General features: G+C 48.0%; 1 protein-coding gene across 1 annotated transcript in view; it reads right to left on the reverse strand.

Moving 5' to 3' along the window:
* The window catches only part of ZAP70 (zeta chain of T cell receptor associated protein kinase 70), a 46,542-nt gene extending 40,497 nt beyond the window's left edge, over positions 1 to 6,045 (reverse strand). Inside the window, exon 1 of the mRNA XM_077841965.1 lies at positions 5,905 to 6,045. The gene's annotated coding sequence lies outside the window, so the exon portion shown is untranslated. The remainder of the gene's footprint in view (positions 1 to 5,904) is intronic.
* Between the last annotated feature and the right edge of the window lie 11,416 nt (positions 6,046 to 17,461).

A 17,461-nucleotide genomic window follows, 5' to 3' on the forward strand; every position in this document is an offset into this window, starting at 1 on the left:
CAGCGAACCAAAATCGTGGGGGGTGCGGGAACATTCAGGTTCATTGAAATGTTTCATTTCAGAGTGAGAGACACAAGGTGGGTGAGGTAATGTCTCACCGACAGAAGTTGGTCCAATAAAAAGTACTGCCTCCCGCACCTTGTCTGTCTTAGCCTGGGACCAACACCACTCCAGCTCCACCGAAGAACATCAGAACGGCCACCCTGGGTCACCCAGAGGTCCACCTCGCCCAGTGTCCTGTCTTCCGACGGTGGCCAGTGCCAGGTGCCCCAGAGGGAATGAACAGAACAGGGAATCATCACGTGATCCATCCCCTGTCACCCTGCTCCCAGCTTCTGGCAAACAGAAGTCATTTCAATTTTGACCATTTTTTATTTTTTAAAGTGTTAGTTTAGTTTTTAATTTCTAAAGGAAAAGCCATTTTGAACTGGAACTCTAGAAATTTTTGTTTATAAATGTTGAAACCTTCTGTTTTGACCATTGGGAAACTCTTTCTTTCTTTTTGCCTTTTTTTTTTCGAGCTGAAAAATTAGTTGAAACTGGCCCTTTTCCGCAAAAGGTTTCCAATTCAACTCATTGGCGTTTGTCGACCAAAAAACCACTGTTTTGAGAAAGGCCCAGCCAAGTCTATCTGGGAGTGCTCAGCAACCTTGAAAATCAGGCCAATGATTTAGGTGCCCTAACATGAATGGAAGGACAGGATGGTCACAAAGCCTATGGGAGTTAGGCACCCAGTCCTACTGAAATTGAATAGGAACTGGTTGCTTTGGATCTCTTGAAAAATCCTACGCTAGTTGCCTAACATTTGGGGGCTGGGTTTGCAAACAGTGATGCCAGCTTAAGAACAATTAAAGACAGCAGTGAATGTAGGGCTTGACTTTCATTTACACCAAGGGGCCTTAATATAAATAAGAATCACACTTCCTGTGCTCAGTCTGCTTTGAAATACTGAGGCTGGTTGTGAGTTACAGAGCAGTGGGGGATGGGCAGTGCACCGAGGAAAGACCTAAAAAGCTTCCATTTTTTTGGTTACGGTTCTAATTGGGGCAAATGAAATAGCAAGCCAGCCCAGACCGAATGATCATCTGGGACTAACAGCAAAAACCGATCAGTTGAGCCAACCGATGTGTCTCCCTGACGAGCCTTAAGTCATACGCTTAATTTATAGTTGATGCACCACTGTATCGGCAGCCCATACAAGTAGTGCAAGATTTGACTAATATTCACTTCCGTAGCGAGTGATTGTCTAATGCCTGCTGGACGTGATGCAGGCTGGGACCCCGATCGGCAGATCCACAGCTGGTGGGGAGGGCTGATTTGCCACATCCATCTCGTTGCCCTGTGAGTCTGGAGGACAGCATACCACTAACGCAGTTTTCTAAGCAGAAGGGTTTTTTCCCCTTTCTTGTTAATCTCCAAAGATGCGTGTAAAACTCCCATTAACGCACATGCTTAAAAGACCCGTTCATGGGCTCTCCCCTTTTCAGCGGGTAGCATTAAGACACCAGGGGATAAAGGTTCAAACTTCGTCAGCTCTGCTGCACTGGTAAAACACCATAGGCGCTGACGTGCAAACGGATGTTTGCGTGAGACCAGCATGCATTTTGTGCAAAGCCGGTGACTCCATGAAAATGGATGTTGGTCGCTATTTCTTGTGTGAAAGGGTCCGTTTTGAGTGTGCAAATGCACGAGTGATTTTTTGCAGGCGAGGCCCAGCAGTCGTGGAAGTGGCTTGGATGCTGAATTTTGAAATATTGAGTTCTTAACATCCGCTGCATGGCAAAGGCTGAGCAACAAACATTTTTAGCCCTGATTCAGGGAAACAATTAAGCACGTGCTTGCACCCCAGGAAGCCAAACTTACGTGCTGCCTTGAATGGGGATGCTTTCCTGTCCACGTTGGCCATCGCTAAGTCCTAGACACAGCTGCTTGTGGACTAAATTCCCATTGCCAATCTGCCCTTTTGCTGCATGTTCTGCACGTACCCAGGGTATATCTACACACAGAGCTGGGGATGTGATTTGCAGCTCGAGGAGACCTGCCGGTGCTAGCTCTCATCGAACCAATGGGTAGCCACAGCTTCGCAAGCAGCAGGAGAGGCTAGCCCTGCTGAGTATGTACCTATGGTCTAGGATGGGGTATCCCAGAGGAATCTCAGATTCCCCCATAGATCCCACCTCCTATACTGCAAACCACACCCTAGCAGGGAGGATCCCTCTGTGCCCAGACAGCCGACACAGCAGCCTTACCCAGTGGATCTCGGGGCTACTTTGAAATAGTAAAATGCTTTGTGATATTTAATGGTCTGACAGACAAATAACCAGCCTGTCGTACTGCCCAGAAATGACAGCCACTTACGACCCCATTCCACCCCAGCAGCTAACTGGCGGAAACCCATTAAAAATGGTGGGGATCTTCGAGGACCTAACGTTGAGGCTGCTTCTGTTCCGTCTCGTGGGCCCATGCACAGATTGAGGAGGTGGGCTATGATTGTTAGACCTCAAAGCTACGTCCCCCCCTGGGCTGGGTCAGTACTGGACTGGGAGACTTTTAAGGGACATCGGGCTCGTCATGAACTGGCATTTCCAGTTCACTAGGCGCCACTGTTCCCTTTGGATCAGCAGCGAAGCCATGCCCCTCTGGGGCAGTAGGGACACTAGGGGTGTGGACTTTCAGAAAGGGCTCATGGCCCGGGCCATCCTGTGTGGTTATCAAAGATCCATGGTGCTTCCTGCATAAACAGGGGTGTTTAACCACCGTGTATGTGGCAAAATATCCGCTTGGATAAGAACTTTTTTTTTCTGCCTCATTCAGTGGCTGACTTTTGTTCTCTGTTAAGAACGGTTGCTGTTTCACCCCAGAGAGGGCTGCATTTCGTTGGTAGATGAAGCAATCCCAGTGCCAGTGTGTGAGATAAAAGGCATTGAAAGATCAGTCTCACTAGACAATTTATCTTAGGGACTTAGCTGGTCTACATCACTTCGCTATCCAAGCACCTCTCAATCTTTAATATGTTTATTTTCACAGCACCCCTCTGAGGTAAAGCAGGGCTGTTCTCCACATTTTTCAGAGGAGAACCAAGACACAGAGAGACCACATGTCTTATATAAGGTCACACAGGACGTTTGGGGTACAGCAGGGAATTGGACCCTGTCTCCCAAGAACTAGGCTGATGCTCTAACCACTGGTCCATCCTTCTTCTTTAGGACCTGTCCTTTCCAGGAGAGCATCTTGCTTTCCTTCTTTTCTCCCGCTGCAGTTAATGAATAAGTGACATGAACCTCGTTCTCCGCTCCCCCGCCCCCCCCTACCAGCTGCTTGTATCTACAGTAGAACCTCAGAGTTACAAATACCAGAGTTGCAAACTGACTGGTCAACCACACCCCTCATTTGGAATCGGAAGTGCACAGTCAGGCAGCAAAAAAAAAGCCAGTATGGTGCTGTGTAAATGTAAACTACCGAAAAAAACAAGGGAAAGCAGCATTTTAATTCTGCATAGTAAAGTTTCAAAGCTGAATTAAGCCAGTGTTCAGTTGTAAACATTTGTAAACTAATTGGGGGGAGAACTAGCTCAGTGGTTTGAGCATTGGCCTGCTAAACCCAGGGTTGTGAGTTCAATCCTTGACAGGGCCATTTAGGGATCTGGGGTAAAAATTGGGGATTGGTCCCCCTTTGAGCAGGGGGTTGGGCTAGATGACCTCCTGAGGTCCCTGCCAACCCTGAGATTCTATGAAAGAACAACCATAAGTTTTTGTTCAGTTACAAACAATTCAGAGTTCTGAACAGCCTCCATTCCCGAGGTGTTCATAACTCTGAGATCTCTACTGTACTTGTTTATAGTCTAATATTTCGACCATAATCTCTTTAGGTCAGGGCCCAACATTTCCTTCTAGGGATGTACGGTGCCTAGCAAATGGGGCCTCGGACAGGGCCTAGGGATGGTAGTGTAATAGAAATGAAATCATTGGTGATCATTAGCCGGGATGAACTAAATTTAAAAATACAGATTAATCACTGAGAGGCAGAGAGAACGATCCCGAACAGCCAAATAGAATAGCATGCAGCAGAAGCCATAATGCTGACCCTGTGTGTCGCAGTCTGTCTATTGCTTCGTTATGGTAGCTGGGATTAACAACGGTTCATAGGAAAGGAGGTGATCTACAGCATACGTAGAATTTCAAGTTATTTCATATTGATTCCACGCATTCTGTCTAGAAAGCCACACCTCAGTGGCCCCAAGACTGGTGTCCTGCAACATGCTTACAGATTTCTTCACCTAGATGGATAGCAGCAAATACAAGCTTCCCTGCCCCCGGTAAAATGGTTCAACTCTGACCTACAAGGCCCTCATTCCGGGTGAAAAATGGTTCAGTCTCACTGGCCTGGCCAGTCCCTGATCTCTTTGCTTCCTGTTCTGCTGGCCCCATGTGGCCAAGGTTTGTGTTAGTCAAGACCCATCCTTGCTAAGATATTTATTGCCATTCTTGAGCCAAGTCAATCTTCCCAAACCTTTGCCACTTCGGTGCTGCCTGCCGTACTTGGTACCCGGTGCAAAACGTGACGTGGCCCTTAACCCGTGTCCCACACACGCCACGTTTATAGGCTAATTTCCCAGTGGGACATCTGCTCGTAACAGGTCCCAGCCCCATTCTACAGCTGCACAGAGGCTGCAGCAGAGATAGGTAACGAAGGGTTAACATTCTCCCCAGAATACCCAGACGTTGGCCAATTAAAGGACAAATGTGCCCAGGGTATTGGTTAAAAGACAGGTGCCCAAGGACAGCAGTGACCTTGTCACGTTGCATCTCCTAATTATGGTCTTGGTGGAAAATAACCTTTATAAAATCTCATAAAATCCACTTTACAAATTAACACTTAATGCACTTGTGGCTTCATGCCTATTTGATTATGAAAGTGTGTATTCAGTTGTGGTGCCAAATCATTTTACAGGAATATCAGCATGGCATACAGGAAGCTGTGCCACTCCCCAACGCGAGTGGAGAAAGGATAATGAATGGAAAAAATACAGAAATCAGACAGGGTTGACACAAACCTGCTGAGATCATCTAATCCCATCCCCCTGCCAAGATAGGTGCCTTCCCTGTGATCTTTTCTCCAGTTCTTTGTCCTGATCTACTTATAACTGACCCACGTTGATGGGGTTTCCACCGCTTCCCTTGGGAGCTTATTCCACGGTCTAACAAATCTGACTATTAAGAAAGGTTTCCGGAAACTGAACCTCAAATTTCCTTTGTTCCATTTTGTCCCATTACCAAGCTCAAATTGATGGGATTTTGCGATGTTGCCTGTGTTCACTAGACAAGTGCAGAGCAAGAAGAGATGCGATGACAAAGAAATTAAGGGAAATGGATGAAAAATTGCCAACAGCCTGTCTTGCGGAGTATAGTTTATGTCGATATTTGTAAGTGGAGAGCCTAGGAAGGCCCCCTCTTTATTTAAAGGTGTTTGTGAATAGGTGTCAGGGAATCTCAGCCAGGCTCTCCCTCCCATATTGCTAACTGGGATGAGGAGTTCTGGCTAGATCCCAATTCAATGGGAGAAAAGGCTCTGGAGGCAAGTCCTGGTATGGAAAAGTTTGAGTACCACTGGCTAACAGGATGTCAGGCCATGTTAATCACTACCCCAAGCTGGCTAACTCCCCACTGTTTTGAAAAGAAAACTCAGGGACCCTGAAACACTCTAACCTTCCTCCAGTTTTGTTCTGCTGTAATGCTCCTGAAATCAACAGAGTAATCCTAGGGTAAAACTGGAGCCATGCAGCGGTGAATCAGGCTCAGTGCATTTAACAGGCCCCCAGTGCTCGGAGGACGTGTAGACAGACATAAGAGAAGGGAGAGTAGCAGCAGGGTCGCAATAACCCTGGAGCCGCGCACCGTAGCTTACCTGGCTTTGAGGATGGGGCGAGGGTCTCGGCTGGATTTCTTTACATCAAATACGTAGAAAGAAAGTGAACAACATTCCTGGGCATAAAAGCAACGTGATGGTTTCAGAGCAAAAGGGAAACGGGCCAGGTCCCAACCCCTGTGCGGACTGACATTCACAAACCCCCGCCTATAGGTTTCTTTGAAATGTGACCTATTTCCTTGTCGCAAAGACAGGAAAGGAAAGAAGAGAGAAGCTCTGCAGCTCTCAAGGGGTACAGAGTTCTGAGAACAAGCTCGACATGGCTGCATAACTGTCTGTTATGGAGGAAAACAAAATCAAATGAAGAAACTGATGTGCCCTGCCTGGAGAGCAAAGTTTATCCACGGAGCAGACGCCATCTGGGAAATGAGCCCTTTGGCACAAATGCACCTCGCTAACATGCCACAGCCCCTCACTTGGAAATCACTGGGAGGTAGAGCACAGCCGAGTCTCCAGAGGGAATCTGTGTCTGGCCACTCCACTGAGACCGCCAAGAAAGGGCCATTTGCACTGCCCTGCTAATGGCTTTTTGGGATGGGGACACCTGTCCACTAAGAGCTGGGCTGAGATCCACCAAACCCATTTCACGCTGAACAGCCTCGGATGGGAAGGACTCCGGGTTAGCCCTGCGCTGGCTGTAAATCCCTGTCCGAGAGGGGAAAAGATCCACATCCCATTACCCATCCAGTCATCTCTATGCTATTTGTCAGCAGGCAGACCTTGCCTCCTTCTGAGAAAAGCTATCGCGGTATCTGTGTACCTTCACAGGGCAGTAGCAGTAATAACAGTAGCTCATTGCGAGCACCCAGAAGGCATGTTGGGAGGATCTCACATCCATTCCCTGTCATCCACTCGCAGCTTCTGGCAATCAGAGGCTAGGGACACCCAGAGCATGGGGTTGCATCCCTGACCATCTTGGCTAATAGCTATTGATGGACCTATCCTCCATGACCTTATCTAATTCTTTTTTGAACCCCGTTATACTTTTGGCCTTCACAACATCCCCTGGCAATGAGTTCCACAGGTTGACTGTATATTGTGTGAAGAAGTATTTCCTTTTGTTTGTTTTAAACCTTCTGCCTCTTAATTTCATTGGATGACCCCCTGGCTCTTGTATTATGTTAATGGCTAATAACACTTCCTTATTCACTTTCTCCACATCATTCACGATTCTGTAGACCTCTATGAAAACTCAGTGCCTCTTCCTCCATAGACGCAGAACAGTGACCGAGTTAAAGTCCAGCTTAGCTTTGGCTTTGTCCATCTTCTGTGCTGCTGCGTGGAAAAGACCCATGATAAGTGTCCCAGTCCTTTGGCTCACATAGCCCCTTTCTGCAGTTTCCCTGAGCATGCTGCAGGTATTTCACATCCTGGTTCTCCCAGAGCCTCCTAGGCAATGGCTCCTTGCCTTGGCAATCTTGGTTCTGTGGATGCATTTTGGCCTATCCCGTTCCTCCGTCAGACAGCGTTGTTGAGGCCCCCCCACCCCGAAAAGATGTGCAGCAAAGGCCCTGTCCACACCACAGTCACAATGTGGGGAACAGAGCTTAGCACCTTTTGCCTCCAAATCCCAGCCTTTGAGGATGTAGGAGAAGCTGCATTGGCTCTATGTTGTATTTGGATTTTGGATTCGGTCCTCTTCATAGTCCTCCGGCCATGAGAGGGCAGCACAAGCATGAAAACGGCTCTGATTCAATCTACTAGAAGGCAGTGGTCACACAGTCCCTTCCGCCATACGGAAACCAGCCTGGGCCTCCCAGTGACCGGCCTGGTCAAATAACTCCTGGGTTTGGTTTCTGTCTGTTTAAGGAAGAGGGCTGAGATGTTTAGTGGAGGGGTTCTGAACCTAGGAGGGTCACAACCACCCTGCCCTTCTCAGATTGGTCTGAGCTAGATCCCAGCTAGATTTGGAAGGTGATTCCAGGGAGGGTGTCCCGGTATGGAAGAGGGGAGAAAGGTACCAGTATGGAAAATGTTGAGACATACCAGTCCAGTGGTTAGAGGTTTAATCCACTGATGTTTCTAAAATGTTTTAAGGTCCTCGGACGAGTGAAAGGTGCAATAGAAGATAAAGCATATGGCAGACCAGCTGCCCGTGAATGTTGCTCTGCCTCTCCCGCCACGGGGTTTTATTGCCAGGTTTCAATCTGGGATTTCTTTTCTTACGTTAAATTCTGTAGCAGCATGAGACTGTGACCACCAACCTATATTCAAGGTTTAACACAAAACACAGGACTGCTACACTGCATACCATCCCCACTCAAAACTTCATAGCCTCAGTAGGGATAGGACCCAGATCTTCCTGGTCAAAGGCCACAGTGCACTTGAGCTCAAGGGAAGCCAGGGGTATCTCTCGGTAGTATAGGACAGTGGCTCTCAACCTTTCCAGACTATTGTACCCCTTTTAGGAGTCTGATTTCTCCTGTGTTGCAAGGCCTAAAATACTATCAGGGGCTCTTTAATTGTCCTCTGAGTCAGAGCTGTGGCGCAGGCCCCTGAAAACTCAGGAGCACCCCCCAGATCTGGGGGAATCTGACAACAGTATCCAGCAGCGATGACTGCCACGTGCATCAGGCTGTCTGTGATCCCATTTACCACCTTTCTAGAGGGACGTGATCGGACTCCGTTTGGCAGCTCTGCGGGATCTCCGCGTTTAACTACTGGTGAAAACTAAGTGACCTGGACCTTAGAGCAAAAGTTTCTGTTCAGGCCAAATGCAATGTCACGTGGGGAAAAGATGAGAGGCATAGAGTGCATTTGAAATCTGACGGTAACCTGAATCCTTATAAAAGCAACGAGGAGTCCTTGTGGCAGAATCCTTATGTGACTATTGCCAGTCATGGCCACATGAGGGCACAGTGTAACTGAGCATCTGAGTGTGTGCTGTTCCTAATTGCTGATTCTCCGGCTCCAAACGGTGACAGTCCAAACTAGTGAGATTGCAGCAAAGCCAGCGGGGTGGGATTTTGAGTGTCTCCTGGAAACAGGACAGAAATTCTTCATTGCCAGAGTGAGAGAGGCTCCAGAAACAACTGTGTGCGTAGTTAGTCGAATGGCGGGGTTTGCATGCCGGTCCTCCCCGAAATCTTCATTTCATCACCGCTGCCCTCTACTGGAGAGAATCTGAACTGTATAACTGTGTGTCTGCCGCCATGCACTGTTAACAGCTTGATGGAGGTTCTCCGTTTGCGCTAGCAACAGAAGGAGCTGGGTCTGAATTCTATCCCTGCTGTTGTGGATCTCCAAGGGGTCACAAGATGCAGGATAGGCCCAACCAGGAAGCGCCCAGATGTCTCCAGCGTAAGTCACCTTAGGCCTGGCCAGTTCTTAGGTTTGGAGGCACTATTACCAGGGGCAAGAGGGCCTCTGGTTTATGCCAGCCAGGAAACCCACTCCTCTCTCGGGCTGCGAGTGACAGTCAGTGGTCTGCAAGGAGAGGGAGACTGCCTGGGCAGAAGATAGTCACCCAGAATGGCTCTGTGCTCGGATGCAGGGCTAGGAGGCTTTGAGCATAAGGCAGACGAGCCTACAACCCTGCCCCCTTGTATGATACAATATGGTCTCTAGTGGCATCTCTGCAGATCAGTTGAAAAACCACAAAATCCAACCTCCAATACAAGGAGAATCTTTTCCCACAAGGGGAAAAAACAAGTATCGGGGTGGTGGGGGGGAGAGAGAATGCAGGGCAGCAAATTCCTGGGCAGGAAAGATGTATCTTTGAAACCTCCTTTCCTTGTAATCACCCATGAAGTGTGCTTGATGACAAGCTTTAGCAGAGAGAAGTAATTCGAAAGTCCTTTTGCCTGGCTTCAGGCCACGTTCAATGCAATTAGTGAGTTTTCCCCTGGCCCGAAGCAGTTCCATTCAACAATTAAGCCCCCAAATACTTTGTTTAGCTGCTCTTTTATGCATGTACTTTGGGGCTCATACAATGGCCAAAGCAGCATGAACTGTATGGAGAGGAAGGAAGGAAGCCACTCTTCCCACCCACCAAGGGAGCTGGCCAGGAATCCAACCCAACAATTACCTCCTCTATTCAATAAATGGCCCATTCCTTTGGGGTTCTAACCTCTGTAAATGAAAAGGCGTTTTCTTGCCTGACATTTTCTGTGCTCCAGAGTCACATCGTGCAGAGACGCCAGCAGCTCTGGCCTCTGCTATCTGTGCTTCCAAAGTATCCACGTGTGTGTGACCCACCTGCCGGCCCCCACCCCCCAGAACGTCGGCCTCTTGCTGGGGCTTTCAGAATGAAATCGTGGCTGCGTTGTATACAGACATCAGGGTCATAGAATACCAGGCTTGGAAGGGACCTCAGGAGGTCATCTAGTCCAACCCCCTGCTCAAAGCAGGACCAATCCCCAATTTTTGCCCCAGATCCCTAAATGGCCCCGTCAAGGATTGAACTCACAATGCTGGGTTTAGCAGGCCAATGCTCCAACCACTGAGCTATCCCTCCCCCCCTTGGCTTGGGTCCTTGGCTGAAGGGTGCATCAGCAGCATTGGGAATAGAACCAGCCAAGCCACTGCTACTTGAATTAAAGGGTGTCTTCCAGCCCCCAGAATAGGGCTTTTATCTTCTATAGCAGAGGCTCTCAACCTTTCCAGATGACTGTACCCTTTTCAGGAGCCTGATTTGTCTCGCAAACCCCAAGCTTCACCTCGTTTAAAAACAACTTGCTTACAAAATCAGACCTAAAAATACAAAAGCGCACTGCTTCTGAGAACTTGCTTTCTTTCCCATTATTACCATATCATTATCAAGTAAATCCACTGGAATATAAATGCGGCACTTACATTTCAGTGTATAGCATTCAGAGTAGTATAAACAAGCCCTTGCCTGCATGAAATTTTAGTTGGTACGGACTTCGCTAGTGCTTTTTATGTAGCCTGTTGTAAAACTAGGCAAATACCTAGATGAGCTGATGTACCCACTGGAAGAGCTCTGTGTGCGCCCAGGGGTACATGTACCTCTGGTTGAGAACCGCTAATCTATAGGCTCTTTTGGCCTGTGTGCACACTAAGTCACTGCCCCTGAGGTCTCTTTTCCAAGATGCCACCCTCTCCGAGTACACGGTTTGAGCTAGGAGTGTGGTGGGCTGCAGGATTTGGGGAGGCATGCAAGGTAACGGGCTGCAACACTACATTCCCCAGTTCACCCTCTCTGTCTGCTCCTGCTGGTCCCCAGCAGTCACGAAACCCTGCAGCCTGTGTTTCCAGACTGATAGGGGTAGGCCACGTGGCCAGAGTGACCCCTCGGTGGTCTCCCTGAGGCAATAGGGAAGCAGAAGGCTATTCAGAGCTAACCTTCCCAGGCTAGCGAGTGATTTAAGTACCACTGTCACCCGCAGCAGAGCAGACGTTTGTGCTGGGTCAGCTGGGCCGTGAACTTTTCCAGCAAGCTGGTGGGGGGCACGCACTGCGGACAAGGCTGCACTGAAAGGGTGGCAATCCTCCGAATGATGGAATGGCCCTTGCCATCAAACTCAGTGTTTTGTGATTGAACTCCAATGCCTAGTAACATGGAGAAAGGATCTTTTTGTTAAAGAACCAACCCCTCCCCCATCCCTTTTCGTAAAGGTGTGAGAGCTCATGATACATGCCTCGGAATGGTCCAGGAACGGCCAGATTTGATGTTTCTGATATTTCTATGGTTAAATCTTCAGTGGAAAAGAAATGCAGACATTTGGAAGGGCAGGACCTTTTCTTTCTTCATGGTGAAAAAGGAAAGCAGCTCAATTTCTAAAACACCTGTTGCACATCACCTTCCAATCCATTCCTCTAGTTCGGGGGCTCTCCACCTTTCCAGACGACTGTCCCCCTTTCAGGAGTCTGATTTATCTTGTGTTCCCCTGAGTTTCACCGCACTTAAAAATGACTTGCTTCCAAAAATCAGATATAAACATACAGAAGTGTCGCAGCACATTGCTACTGAAAAATGGCTGACTTGCTCTTGTTTGCCATAGAATTATAAAATAAATCGACTGGAATATAAATGTTGTACTTGCATGTCAGTGGATAGTATCTAGAGCAGCATAAACACGTCATTGTCTGACATTTTAGTTTGTACGGACTTCGCTAGTGCTTTTTACATAGCCTGTTGTAAAGCTAGGCAAATCTCTAGATGAGTTGATGGACCCCCCCGGAAGACCTCTGCGTACCCCCAGGGATACACGTACTGCTCTAGTTTCCTGGTCATTAATTATTATAATTATTTACCATATGTAATTACGGTGGCCCTTAGGACCGCCAGTCACGGAGCAGAACCCCACCGTGATAGACCCGCTACAAACACAGTGCAAAAAGTTGGTCCCATTAAATCAAGTAAGGGATGGAGTGTTTCCTTTTAGAACAGGGAAACTGAGTAGTTTTATTCTGTAGCAGAAAAGGCCTGCCTTCTTTAGTGATTTCATCAGTCTGGGCAGGGCTTTTATGGCCTTGTGGGGTTTTGACTTTTCTGTGTGTGTGTGTGTGTATTCCTGGCAAAATTCCTGAGCGAGCGGTGATTTTTTTATTTTTTTTTTTAACAGCTCCTATCCATGCTGCCTGCAAGCTGCTCTCTGATTACCGCTCACTTCCTGAAAGGAGACTTTTCAGCAAAGCCTCTCACTCAAGAGCTGCCGACCTCTGACAGAAGAAGGCTATTCTGCTGTGACTTGAGCAAGGGCGACACACACCCTGGCAGCCTGGAAAGTTTCTGACACACGCAGGAGGGAGAGAGAAGCTTTTGGCTGCTGCTGGGAAAAAGAAGAGATCCTGGCAGACTAGAAGGGGGGAACAGAAGAAAAAGGGGGAAAAGATAGCCAAGGTAATATGCTTTCTTAATAAAGAAATCTTTGCAGAGCAAACTCTCAGCAGTTGGGCTTGTGGGGGTTACGGGAGGGGGGTTATGCAGATGTTCTTTGAAATCCAAATGGTCTCCGGTTGAAGGAATGAGGCTGAGGAATACTGCATGCTGGAAAAACATTTATGAGAATGAAAACCATGTTCACCCGTCTCCAACATTCAGAGTTTCCATAAAACCTCTGGGTTGTGTTTCAGAGTGTCTGCAAACAGCGGGAGTCAGGCATTTGCTCTCGCTTGCTCTCTGTCGCTCCCAAACACACCAGTCAACTGCTTTGACTGGGCTAAGCCCTCTGATTGCATGTTTGTTGTTCTAAAATCGGAGTCCCTTTTGCAAAGCGGCTACGAGGTGAAACTCTTAATTACCAAGCTCCAAAGCTGTAATCGTGCTGGAGAATTGTATGTTCTTAGCTGCCCTCATTCCTGAGAATAAGCACACATTGCTTTTTCTCTCTCTCTCTCTGACTTCATGCACTGCCAAGGCTTGCTTTCCCTCCTGTACTATGTGGCTTATAAACTGTCTGCCCCCAAAAAGTTACAATGCCGCTAATTTTGTGAGCAGCATCTGGCGTTTGGCAGTTCAGACTGGTCATTTGTTTCTCTGCCTTGATTATATTTTTAAAGGTTTTTTTTTTTTTTTTTTCTAATTTAATCCCCTGGACCATGTTATTTTAAACATCAAGGTAAATATTAGCCATGGAGAAATGCCAGCAGATTATCTCATTAGGGTTTGTGGAGCTGTACTATAAATAGAAAGGAGTTTATAAAATAACCTTGGTGATCCAGTCCAACAAAATAAAATCAAGAGAGGCACTGAATGCTGGGCTGGTCTGAGCGCTGGGGAAGGGCTGCTACCCTCTGCCTTTGGCGCCAGCTAGGGCTGTGCGGCAAGATTTAAATTTTCAAATTGGGGCCAGTTTGGGGGAGGCTGTTCTCAGCAGTGATTTGGTCAAATATCAAAGTGGTTGTAAGCCTTGAGTTTTTCTAATGGCAGCCGCTACCTGTTTACATGGGAGAAGACTCCCTATCCTGCTCGGACAGCCAGCCAGATGAGATTTCTGTCCCGGTTTTATCCGTTTTTGTCAGTAGGGTTTAGACTTTGACAGCTCAGGGTCTGGCGTCAGCTGTGCGGAGGGTCACGAGGGTTCTCGGGGTCTGTGATTTCTGTTGGTCCTTTGGTTTGGATCCATCATAGATGCTTGGAAGCTGTGGGAAAGGGAAATGACTTATTGGGCCATCTAGTCAATTTCCCCAGCCAGTGCAAGATTCCTCCCTACCGTCTGTTCGCCAGTGCTTTTCTCAGTCTAGTTTCAAATGTCTCCATCAGTGACGCTGTCATCGCTTCTCTTGGGAGACAGTTCCACTGAATTATAGTTTGCAGCGGTGGTGTTGTATCTGTGTGTGTCCCAGCTGGTCCCATGTTTCCAGAAAATTATAGATGGGGGCATCATTTGGTATGGGGCAAGGGGGCAGTTGCTCCCCTAAACCTTGTTTTGCCCCTCTCCGACTTTTATAGGTCTATAGGCTTGATTATGTCTTCCACCCCAACCCCCACTATGGCTTTGCATGACATAATATCACATATAATGTTATATTTGCTGACACAACTTTGTCCTGCCCCAGAATTTTTCTGAAATGATCCCCTGATTATAAATCTCACTGTCAGGAAGAGTTCCTTATATTAAACATACCAAGTGTTTCCTTTGCTCCATTTCATCCAATTATTTTCAGTTATACCCCCATTGGACCTCCCTGTACATTCCTTTCCCCTTCTTGATGTTTAAACCTTCCAGACACTTATATTTGGTTCTCTAGCCCTACTCACTCTTAGCCATATGGTCAAAATCACATAGATTTTTGCTCCTGTAATCTTCTGGGTAAACCAACCCCTTTTCCCAGTTCACAAGGACAAGGCATTGGAGGCAGAACACTTGTCATTTGGGCCTGGAATGTCCCAAACAAAACTCATGATAACGAGAGCTGTTAGATTCAGGGAGGGCTATTGGCTGCCCTGAGGTTTACAGATTCCCCCTCCCATACAAGGAATATAAGTGTGCTTTAAGCAGCCACACTGAATAACCAGCAATCCTTGACTTCCTGTACTTATAAAGCGTAGAGGTCACGGGTGTTGTCTGTTAGTTTAAGCAGCCGGCCACTAGATGGCAGCACCAAGTGCAAAGAACCAGGGACCCATTGGCCATAAGATGGAACACTGAGCCCCTGACAATGGAGGAATACAATGCTCTGGAGGAGTCGGGTGACCCAGAGGGGAGCATTTATTGCCACTGTCAGTCCTGGCTGCCCACCGGTCCAAGAGATGGTGAGCACTGTGCGGCTCTGAGGCGGCCTCCGCCGATGGGAGAGTCTTTTCATTGACTTCCACAAGAATTGTATTGGGGCCATCGTGAGCGGAGAACATCAGTCAGTGGAGTGGTTCCGTCCGTATCTAAAGCCTATCCAAAACCCCCTTAACTCTGAAAACCTCCATAGACCAACTCTGAGTTCATGCCAAGCCAGAAATGCCATGGGAAGTGCCTCTCAGCCATTTGTCACTTCCCAGACCAACCGTGTCCAGGAAGCGCAGGGGCAGTGCCAATCGGGTGAAAACCCACAGAAAGCGAACCAGGCTTCCTCAACTTTCAGAAAGGTTCAAGGCGGATTTGGATTGTTATGGCGAAGTTTAGGCTCAGATGTCTGGGTGACACAGGAACCAGAAAGAACACAGCTTGGCTCTCCGATTCCGGGCAAGGTCTGCAGAGCAGCTAGTTCGGAAAACCATCTTCTGGTTTGTAAGCCGATCAGATCTGATGTGGCGTCATTCCTACATAAGAAACATGGGAACCCATGGGGCCATTTTGAGGGTCCGTTTCCAGAGCAGAATCACACTGAAACTGTCTTCAGACCTAATCCAAGGTTAATAGTAACTGAGATGAGAAATCCCTAACTTGATGGGATCCCTCTACAGTCAGCGTAACTCCATGGAAGTTAGTGGCACTGCTACTTCAACTGACACGAGCTGAGGATCTGACTATTCTCCAGTGACGTGGGTTGTTTGTTTTTTGGTTTCAGTCAGCATGGGCCGTGAAAACAGATTATTCAGCGGCACCCTTACTAGTCGCCTTCACTTTCTGTTGATTGTCCTAGGCCAAAGCTGTTGCTTTTGGGTTTCCAACACTTCTTCACACAATGCACAGTCAACCTGTGGAACTCCTTGCCAGAGGATGTTGTGAAGGCCAAGACTATAAAGGCGTTCAAAAAAGAACTAGATAAAGTCATGGAAGATGGGTCCATCAATGGCTATTAGCCAGGGTTAGTGTCCCTAGTCTCTCTTTGCCAGAAGCTGGGAATGGATGACAGCAGATGGGGGAGGGATAGCTCAGTGGTTTGAGCATTGGCCTGCTAAACCCAGGGTTGTGAGTTCAATCCTTGAGGGGGCCATTTGGGATCTGGGGCAAAAATTGGGGATTGGTCCTGCTTTGAGCAGGGGGTTGGACTAGATGACCTCCTGAGGTCTCTTCCAACCCTGATATTCTATGATTACCTGTTCTGTTCATTCCCTCTGAAGCACCTGGCATTGGCCACTGTCAGGAGACAGGATACTGGGCTAGATGGACCTTTGGTCTGACCCAGGATGACTGTTCTTCTGTTCCATTTTCAGTTAATTTTTAAAGAAAAAGCAAGTCACTAACAGGATTCTGCTCCTTTTAGGTTTGCAAAACCCTACTGAATGCAAAATCTTCATCAGTATTGGTCCTAACATGCGTTGAGCTTAGTGCATGCAATACCTGGAGTTTTGCCATGCAATGGCGCCAGGATTTCACCCTTCAGTTGAAACCAGAACAAAAGAGCTAGTTCAATCCCCTGTCCGGCTAACAGCCCCAGATTCCAAAGCGATGAACCGCAGTGTCTCGTCAGTGACTAGGCACAGATAGCACGCTGCGTGGCCTTTGAGTTGCAGCTACCTCATTAGAAACCTACACATTTTGGCAAGTCTGCCCTGTCCCATCAAAACTAAATAGTCTGGCTGATATGCTTCCTCCATGGGAGAGCCCACAGATCGGGGAGAAAGGGACGCTTAAATCTCGGCAGGTGAGAGCCATCCGAGCTGACCTCTCATGCTCCCATCTGAAGAGGGATTTGGAGCCCAGAGCCAGAGGCAAGAGACATGACTTGCAATTGTGACTCCATCAGATCCATCTAGAACTCAGGGCCCAGCAATGTGACTCCCATTCCCTCTGCAATGCTTCCTGGGCAGCACTGCTCCTCAGGCCCATACTGTCGCTGGTTCTCCTGCTGCTCCAAGGTACCTTTCCCCTTCCCTCCAGGAGCTTCTTGGGCCAGTGTTAACTCCAGCCTTGATTTCTGCTCACCGATCTATTGGGAGTTGAAGAGCACGGATGTTCCTTCCCTCACGCGCCCCTCTTCCTTCAGCTCCCTCTGTCAGACACGCTCCCCCCATGACGTCTGGGACCTTTAGCCACCATCCGTCGGCATCTGACTGGGATGGTGTACGCCTCGGGGCAGTGACCACAGACATTTGCACAGGGCCAACCTAGAAAAACCAGACTGAGAGTTACAGGGCCGTGGAGAAGGAAGTCCTCAATCAGTCACGCCCACCCTCAACCAGTGAGGCCTGGTTCCACGCAGTGTATTGTCCAGGCCATGTTTAAGTAATGCAAACAATGAAAGCAGTGAC

This window comes from Eretmochelys imbricata, chromosome 25, assembly GCF_965152235.1.
Source record: "Eretmochelys imbricata isolate rEreImb1 chromosome 25, rEreImb1.hap1, whole genome shotgun sequence".
In the NCBI taxonomy this organism is placed as follows: domain Eukaryota; kingdom Metazoa; phylum Chordata; order Testudines; family Cheloniidae; genus Eretmochelys; species Eretmochelys imbricata.